This window comes from Rattus norvegicus, chromosome 1 (assembly GCF_036323735.1).
Source record: "Rattus norvegicus strain BN/NHsdMcwi chromosome 1, GRCr8, whole genome shotgun sequence".
NCBI classification, from domain to species: Eukaryota; Metazoa; Chordata; class Mammalia; order Rodentia; family Muridae; genus Rattus; species Rattus norvegicus.
Window position 1 is genome coordinate 60,668,465 of NC_086019.1, and position 8,538 is coordinate 60,677,002.

Sequence of the window (8,538 nt, forward strand, 5' to 3'; positions counted from 1 at the left end):
TCTGGAATTCACTCACTGAGGGACTTATGCCCTGGAGTGGCAGCTACAGGTAGGACTTGTGCAACCATGTCACGAAGCGAAGAGACAGAGATGCATGGATTAAATGGAGAGAAGCAGATTGGAATGGTGGAGAGGCTAACCTGCCAACAACTCCAAACCCCCAGCAGGATGACAATGGAGAACAGCGAGCAGTATCCCAGCCAGCCTCACTCTCCATAGCCAGACTTCTTCCATTCCTTCCATTTTCCCAAGGAAAGAAAAGTTCAAAAAGCAGGGACAGGGAAAGAAAAACTGCTCTACTCCCAGGAGCCAACGGCAAACCCCCTGGCACCTCCCTGTCTGAGCCCATAAGCAGACACAGCCCAGTCCTGGGATCATCTCTAGAGGCTCAGGGACCCAGGCAGATGAGCCCTTGAATCACAAAGGGTTCCACTACAGCATTTTATGGGTGTCAGTCCTGAGTCCCTGAGCCTGAGGTGCTCTGCACAGCTATTCAGAGAAGCCTTCTCCTGATCTCTGTACAAAGATCTCTGTGTTGGATGTCAGAGGAGAGTGTCCACCCAGCATGGGTTGGGGCTCTGGCCCTCTAATCTGTTGGTCCATGTTAACTTCTCCACAGAGAAAGCTTATGAGCTTTGCTGATGCATCCATTTGGCGTTTGGGGGATTCAAACTCAAGTCTCTGCCTAGTCCTGCAGCTTTGTCTCAGGTGTTTGATGATAACCTAGAGCCTTTCTGAGGACTTATGAGAACAGTGTCCTCTTGATGGGTCAGTTTAGAAACAGCTTTGTCTTTAAAAAAAGAAAACTATACCATCAGTTTGAGGCTAATCCTTCAGAATTCAAAGATAACGTGACACCCTGAGTGTAGACATGAGGACTTTAAAGCAGGATGCAGAGTAAACATTCAAAACAGAGAACTATGGACAGCTAAACATCTTACAGGGTTTTATTTCTAACAGCCTAAAGTCTTTCCATAGCCCATAGAAGCCACGGTCTCAGAGTCCTTCCCAACGATGTCATGACAGGTCCTATTGTGACCTCATGAGGAGCGATTGTGAGGCGGCCCAGCAAACACATATTAAGCTGTTGCCAGGCCTGGAATTCTTTGAGTGCTTTGAGAGGAGGTGTGGAGTGGAGCCCTCTGCGACTTGGTTGTATCTAGTGAGCTGTGTGTGGTTGTGTCGAATTTTACTGTACTGTGTATATGTGTATGTATCAGTGTGTGTAAGAGAGTGTGTGTTGACAGATTGGCCTGTGTGTGAGTGCTTGTACACTTTTGCCTGTGTGTTTGTCAGTATATGTAGGAGTGTGTGAGTTTACAGGTTTGTATGTGTGTATGTGTTTGTATGTGTGTATGTCTTCTTGTGCGTATGTGTATCCCTGTGTGTATGTGTGTATTTGTCTGACGTGTGTTTTTCCAGGTTTGCTTGTGTGTAACTATGCGTGTTTTGTGTGAATCTGGGTGTTTGTAAGAGTTTGTGTGAGTATAAGTTCACTTCTGTGTATTTCTGTGTGTGTGCCTGTGTGTGTGCCTGTGCCTGTGTGAGTGCCCGTGTGCGTGTGTGTGTGTGTGTGTGTGTGTGTCTGTGTGTGCACGTGCCCATCCCCTTTTGCCCCTTGTATCTATATTACCTGCACCTCAGTGCAAGAGAGTGTAGAGGCCAGAAGTCACCCCGGCTGCTGTTCCTGAGGTAGGTTCTCAACCTTATTTTCAAGACAGGCTCTCTCACTGGCCTGCAGCTGCCCAAGTATCTGGGCTGGCTGACCAGTCGCTCCCAGGCATTTGGTATGCCAACCCCATAATATCAGTTTAAAGGCCTATGTAGATGGCTGGCTGCCTATTTCTTGATTGATTGATTTTTGGATGACTTCAAGAGAAAGAATTAGGTCACATATTGCCACGCCACTGGCTATTTCCTTATTGGGGTTTTGTTTTTTGTTTTATTTATTTATTTATTTATTTATTTATTTATTTATTTATTCATTTATTTATTTATTATGGATTGCTGGTTTCATTTTTTAGTGGTTTTTATGTTCTCACATGCTATATTACTGCTTTGATTATTACGGTTCTGCAGTCGGATGATTAACTCTATCTCCATTTTCAATGTCCTGCGGTTTCATCCTTTTACATTATTCCTGTTTCTCTATTTATTGAGTACAAGCAATCATTGGCTTAGACTTGATACAAATTTGCCCTTTGTGACACTTTGACTCTTCGGCATTTGTTTAAGGTTTACTGTTCACTGATATTTAACTGCCTTATTCCTTGTGGTTGGTTAATTTTAATTTTCAGTATTTTGCTCTGGAGAGTTGTGGATTTTGTGGATCACTAGGTCCTGAAATTCAATGGAGTTTTCCCTTAAGTGTTGGCTTTTTATATTTGTTTGTTTTGTCTTATACTAATTCTTTCTCCTCTCGTTTCTTTCATCTGTTTTTTTTTTTTCTTCAATGAACATCTATTCATAGTATTGACCATCTTTGGCCGCCCAATCCTATTGTAGTATGACGATTTTTATTTTCATCATTGCATTTAGTATGTGTGTGCTCTTGGCTTTCTCTTTTGGGGTTGGTTATTTGGGTGGCTTTTACTTATGACTTCATATTTTCCCCTTAACTTTTTCATAATTTTGCTCTATTTTTCTAGTCTAGTTTTCACTTTGTCTTTGTTTGTTTTTTTTTTTTCAAAAGAACTGGAGGACCTCCTTAGTAAATTACTGAGGGTAAATCCCAACTTTAGACCAACAGCAAGAAAGGCGATGAAACACCATTGGTTCAAAGAACACTGGAACGGATTGATAGGTCCCTATGAAGAAATGCTTCCCCTCACACCAGACCCGGCCATTTTGGATGCCATGAAAAGCATTGGATTCCAAACCTCTGTAGTAAAACACTCTTTAAAACAAAGAAAATATAATGAGGAAATGGCAACTTATTTCTTTCTACAAAAGCAGGCTCTCCAGGGGGATGGCTGCACAGCCCAGGCACAGCAAATGAGTCCCGTTGCAGCACCATTCCCTAGCCTTGATCCTGCTGCTGCTTTTAGATTAGAACCAAAGAGGAGTAGAAGCCTGCCAGTCCTTGGCACCTTGCGGGTGTCATCCTCCCATGGTCACGTATCTCACTATGGCCAGAATGCTCATCCAAAAGGAGGCAAAAGATCCACTGTGGCTGGTCGTCTCAGGCCTCTACCGATGACACCTACACAGGACCACTATCACAAATGTGCTGTGAGTGTCCCATGCATTCAAACAACAAGCATCTTCACTGAGAAGAGTAGCAATAAGGAAATCAAAGAAGACAACCCACTCTCCCACAGAGCCCCATTAGAGGATAAGCCCATCCCCAGCAGGGTCCGGCACAGAGGTTATAAGGGGTGGACCAGGAATATAGCAAATGCCCTGATAAAGCAGTGTTGCTGCATGCCAAGGAGAAAGAAACCTCGCCTGGGGCAGAACAGAATCTCCCCCCAGAAATGAGCCACAGGGAGAGTCCAGAGAACAAGCAGCAGGCATAGCCCAGGTACCTTTGTGCTTTGTCCTTTTCAGTTTGCTCTATGCTGGTCCTTCCTCTGTCTCTGGTTTCCATTTTCCCCACAATTCTTACCTTGTATCTGCTCTAAGTTCTTTATGAGGTTTCGCCAACACCAAGCCTTCTCCCTCTTCTTGATTTCTCCTCTTCCCAGCAGGGACCCAATAGGATTGATGAGTTCCACACTCTACAGAGTTTTCTAGTTGGCCCATCCCTTCAGATGGACTCCAGCTCCCCCTTAGGCCAATAGCTCCCACAGGGTGAGGACTAGAGGTTCATGGGCTCATGGCCTCCTCCAGGGGCTACTGATCTTTTCACATGTGGTCATCAATCACAAGTGCTGCAGAACAGTCTTATGTTTTCAAATGTAACATCCCATTCCATTAAGCCTCAAAACTAATTAACAAGGTTTGTCATTGAATAAGTATCAACAACCTAGTTTGTGGGTTATAGTTGATAGTCAGAATCCTGCATGCATGCATATTGTTTTACATACTGGTTTTTTTTTTGTTCCTAAGACCTAGTGATCTATTGAATTTTATAGGTAATAGTTCTAAATGGTTTCTTTCAAAGACCTCAACTGAGAAGTAGAAAAAAGAAGTTATAATATAGTAAGGCAAATCAAAGTCCCAAATGGTAAGCTAAGAATTCTACCTCACTGTCTTTTTTGCTTGGAATAAATTGTCTTGTCTATTTCACAGTGTCATCTGGAAATTCTTTCATGTCCTTAGTATAAACAGTAGGTGATTTCAGACACATGGCAATGGAAAAGACACCAGCAGAAACTACAGCAGCAACAGGAGTAGCAACAATAGCAGAAGCAGCATTAGGCACAGCAGCAGCAGGAGGAGGAGAAGGAGGAGCGTAGGAGGAGGAGGAGGAAGATGAAGAGAGGAGGAGAAAGAAGAGGAGGAGGAGGAAGAGAAGGAAGAGGAGGAGAAAGAGGAGGATGAAGAGCAGGGGGAAGATTTTGATTCCCTGTCCCCGTGAGAATTGCTGATGACTACTTCTGGACACAGATATCATGCTGAGAACTGTTTATCAAAATGATTTAACAGAATATTAATTTTCATAGAAGACATGTCAATGTTCCTGAGGGCATGCAGCCCTGGAAAAGAGAGCCAGATGGCAGAGGCAAGCAGTGTGGAATGTTCTTACTGAGGAAGACCTTCTCAAAGCTGATGATGTAATAGGTATGAAGGAGCATTTCATGGGAGTCACGGTCCCATGCCCCTGTGTCAGGGCACACAGAGCTCCTTGCCTTGCATCCTGCGTGAGAGGGGACCTGGAATATTCCCTGATCCCCACAGGGTCCTGGATTGCATGGTTCTCCCTCAGTCATGGTCCTCCCTGTGCCTCATGGGGTACGCAGCTTCTACGGGCTGAATTTATATCAGTGATTAACTGGAGCTGGACCACAACCACACCACAGGCAAGCCATGGGCACTGAGGACATTAAGAGCAGCAGACAATCTCTCCTCCGCTGCTTCTGACTCTGCTCCACAAGCCAAGGCAGCTCCCACACAGCAGGCATCCAGCCTAACTCCCAGCAGGGAGAGTGTGAGATGTCTGTGGATGAGCCCACAGGGACTACAGGATTCTGTGGGAAGACATCTGGTAGCTTCTGGAGCAGCTGCAGCAGCCAGGACACATGAACTACAGTGGAGGTGAGCTATAGGACCAGGTAGCAAAGAGCCTGATCTGGCCAATGCTGATCTGAATCCCTGAGGGCAGGCTGGAATGGTCACTCAGGGCTATTAGAGTGAAGGCCAGCCAAGGGCATACAATGTGTCACTAACATTCTCAAAGTCTTGTCCAGGAAAAAACCACTGACCTTGACCACCAAAGTTGAGTCCAGACTCATGGGCTACAGGATAGCAGATTGAACTGAGTCTGAATTCCCATGAGTATGACCTCTGGCTGCTCCCTAGGCTCAGTATAGATGAGCATGAGAAGGCACCATTGCTGTGTTTGCAGGAGTAGCAGAGAGCTCGGAATACATGACCCACTCCTAACCCAGACTGGAGCCACTCTGGGGAGGAGATGGCATCATTTGAGAGATGGGCTTATGCGGGACACTGTGCTCTGGTTTGTGGCACATACAGCTCCTGTCTTTCTTGCTGACAGTTCAGATCCTCAGCTGGCCTCATCACGGACAGTCCCATGAGGAGTGGGTGTTTGTTTCCTGCTTCACAGTTAGGGCAGGAACAAGCCCAGACGCAGTGAGTAAGGACAGTGCTTCTGTCTTGACCCAGCTTCCTTGTCCTCCCCCCTCCCCCAACTCATATCAGGAGCCACCCAGAGACCTTCATAGGAGTGTGGGTCATGTTAATCAGAATGCACAGCTGGAGATTAAATTCTGGGTAAGGTCTCCATACAGCCCTGGTGGCTCCCACACCCTGCCTACCTAAGTTTTCCCAATTGGGTCCTCAGGGTCGTGGAGAATCTTCTACAGGCTGCCGTGAAGATACAGCCAGTTTCTTGGTAACATTGTGTTTAGCAGAGGTTCTCTGCTTCAGGCACAGAGCCTTCCAGTGAGAGGGTTTGCTGAGTAGCACACCAGGACCAGAAAAGTGTAGAGCCCTCTAGTGGTAGACATGAAGTACTGCAGGAGTTTATTTCCTGATTTCTTCACATCTACCTTGTTCTAAAGGCTTTTTGTCAGACACATAGGGACCTAAGAAACTTGAGTTTGCACCCCCATAGGGAACCCAGGACACTAAACCAGCAGCCCTGTTAAACGTCGGCAGAGGACAGTCTGGGCTCTGTGTTTATAGAATGGCTCTAGACTGGTATGAAGACTGATTGACCAGCCAGTCAAGGAGAGTTAGGGACAGTTAGAGACTTGGAGGAGAGCATGAGCGGCAGACACAGCAGAGTCCAGGCCAACAGTGGAACCAGTTCATTTAATAGAGAAGCATATGCCCTCCCAAAAGGCTGTCAGCTTAAGGCACTGCACTGAAGACCTGACCCAATAACATGCCCAATTTACACATCACCCACCTGTGGCTTGTGGAGGGTCCTCAGGGTAGATACTAAAGTCCATCATGGCTGAAAGGCAGAAGTTTGCACATCATTGCAATGTGGAGGCTACTCTCTGCTGATGGGACCCACACACTCTGTGAAAAAGTTTGCTTAAGTGAAAGTTGGCCGTCCTTGAACTCTCTGGTCTTCCAGGGTAGTGTGTGTTGACCACATGCAGAGCCATTCCTGAAAAACGTAAGAGCCAAAATTCAACAATAGGGAGAGAATCCTGTGCCAGATGGAATCCCTCAGGCCAGTGCGGATTCAGAGACATCCTATGCCATGGCATGGAGGCTCCCAAGAACTTCTAGGATCAATGTGAGCCACACCGGAGGCCACAGTCTATCCTGGGAGAACATTAAAGTATCTGGAATTATCAGGGACCCTAAGGTAGGTTCGTCAGGATATGGAGCTGATGCATGGTGGGATGCTTGGAGGATACAGCCTAAGGCAACGTAGAGGAAAGTGTGTTATGAGAGCTAAGACAGAGCAACCACACAGTCTGAGAACAAGTTTGCTTAAGTGAAATTTGGCCGTCCTTGAACTCTCTGTTCTTCCAGGGTAGGATGGCCTATTGGGCCCAGGACAGAGCGACTATGCCAGAATTACAATGGTCTGTAATAGAGATGGAGAAAGTGTCAGGATGGGACTTGGGCAGTGGATGGAGCTCTATGACTGCAAAGCCTGCCTAGGCTCCCAGGACCCAGAGCTGGCTGCTGCAGGAAGTCCTAGATCACAACTCTGCCGTTCCTCTTCCCAGGTCTTGCTTTTAACTACTGGACCCAACACAAAGCCTCCCTTGCAGGCTTACCAGAGCATGAAAATGAAATGGCCACCTCCTGTAACAAGAAACACTTCTAGAAGAGGAAGGAGACATCAATACATTCACAAAACCTACAACTCGAAGTCTGTCTTGCCAATAAGTGTGCAGGGATAAAGGTAAAGCAGATATTGAGGGACCAACCAGTCAATGACTGACACAAAGTGAGATCTGTCTCATGTGACAGACACAACCTCTGACACTATTTATGATATTCTTTCTGATTTACTTGCAGACAGAAAAGTAGCACACATGTCTCCAGAGGCTTCACTCGGCAGCTGAAAGCCACAGCCAATCCTCAGATAGAGCTCGGGAAGTCTTGTGGAAGAGTGGTGGGGAGAGTGACAAGGAAACTGGTTGGGTTAAAACACTACAAGAAGTCCCCTACCGTCAGATACCTTGGACCATGGAGTATGCTAGAGCCTGTGCAACCAACCCCAGAGCCGGGTTAGCTATCTGCAGTTGGTCTCCATGTGGGTCATCTGACAAGTAGATCCAGTGCTGTCTCAGTCTGTGTTGCCTGCCATTGGATCTGTTCCCCATACCCGGACTGCCTGATTGTAAATCTGTGGGGCAGAATGTGCTCGGGCCACCTGGGACTAGATGTCCCAGGGTGGTGTGGTACACAGGGACTCTCCCCTTGTCCAAAGAGAAGGGAGAGCATTATGGTAGAAAGGATTTGTAAGGTGGGACTGGGACGGGAAGAGGGAGAGTGACTGGGATCAGGATGTAACCTGAATAAAGAAGACATTATTGGAACTAAAAAAGTTAGCCTGGAAAATGGAAAGATTGGTAAGTGGCTAAGAGCACTGAATGCTCTTCCAGAGGTCCTGAGTTCAAATCCCAGCAAACAAATGGAGGCTCACAAATGTCTCTAATGACATCTGATGCCCTCTCTGGTCTTTCTAAATACAGCTACCCTGTACGTATGTTTAACAAATGAATGAATGAATGAATAAATAAATAAATTTTACCTAGTCTTACTTATCAGGCAATGAATAAAATGTCGAGATTATGTTCAAACCCATGTCATGGATTGCCTGGATATTTTAGAACTGCAGGAAACATCTCAACGAAGAACAAGAGAGGCTGGAGAAGAATGGGGAAGGGTTTGATCCCTGAAGTTCCTCAGTGTCCACTAGCACAGCACTTGTCCTTGGGA

The 8,538-nt window shown here is 46.2% G+C and overlaps 1 long non-coding RNA gene across 1 annotated transcript; it reads left to right on the forward strand.

Annotated features, from left to right (window-relative positions):
• The first annotated feature begins 1,103 nt into the window (after positions 1-1,103).
• Positions 1,104-8,143, forward strand: LOC134485025 (uncharacterized). Its single transcript, XR_010062919.1, has 4 exons — positions 1,104-1,692; positions 4,234-5,199; positions 5,660-7,495; positions 7,612-8,143. It is a non-coding gene; the product is annotated as an uncharacterized LOC134485025 (long non-coding RNA).
• The last annotated feature ends 395 nt before the right edge of the window (positions 8,144-8,538 follow it).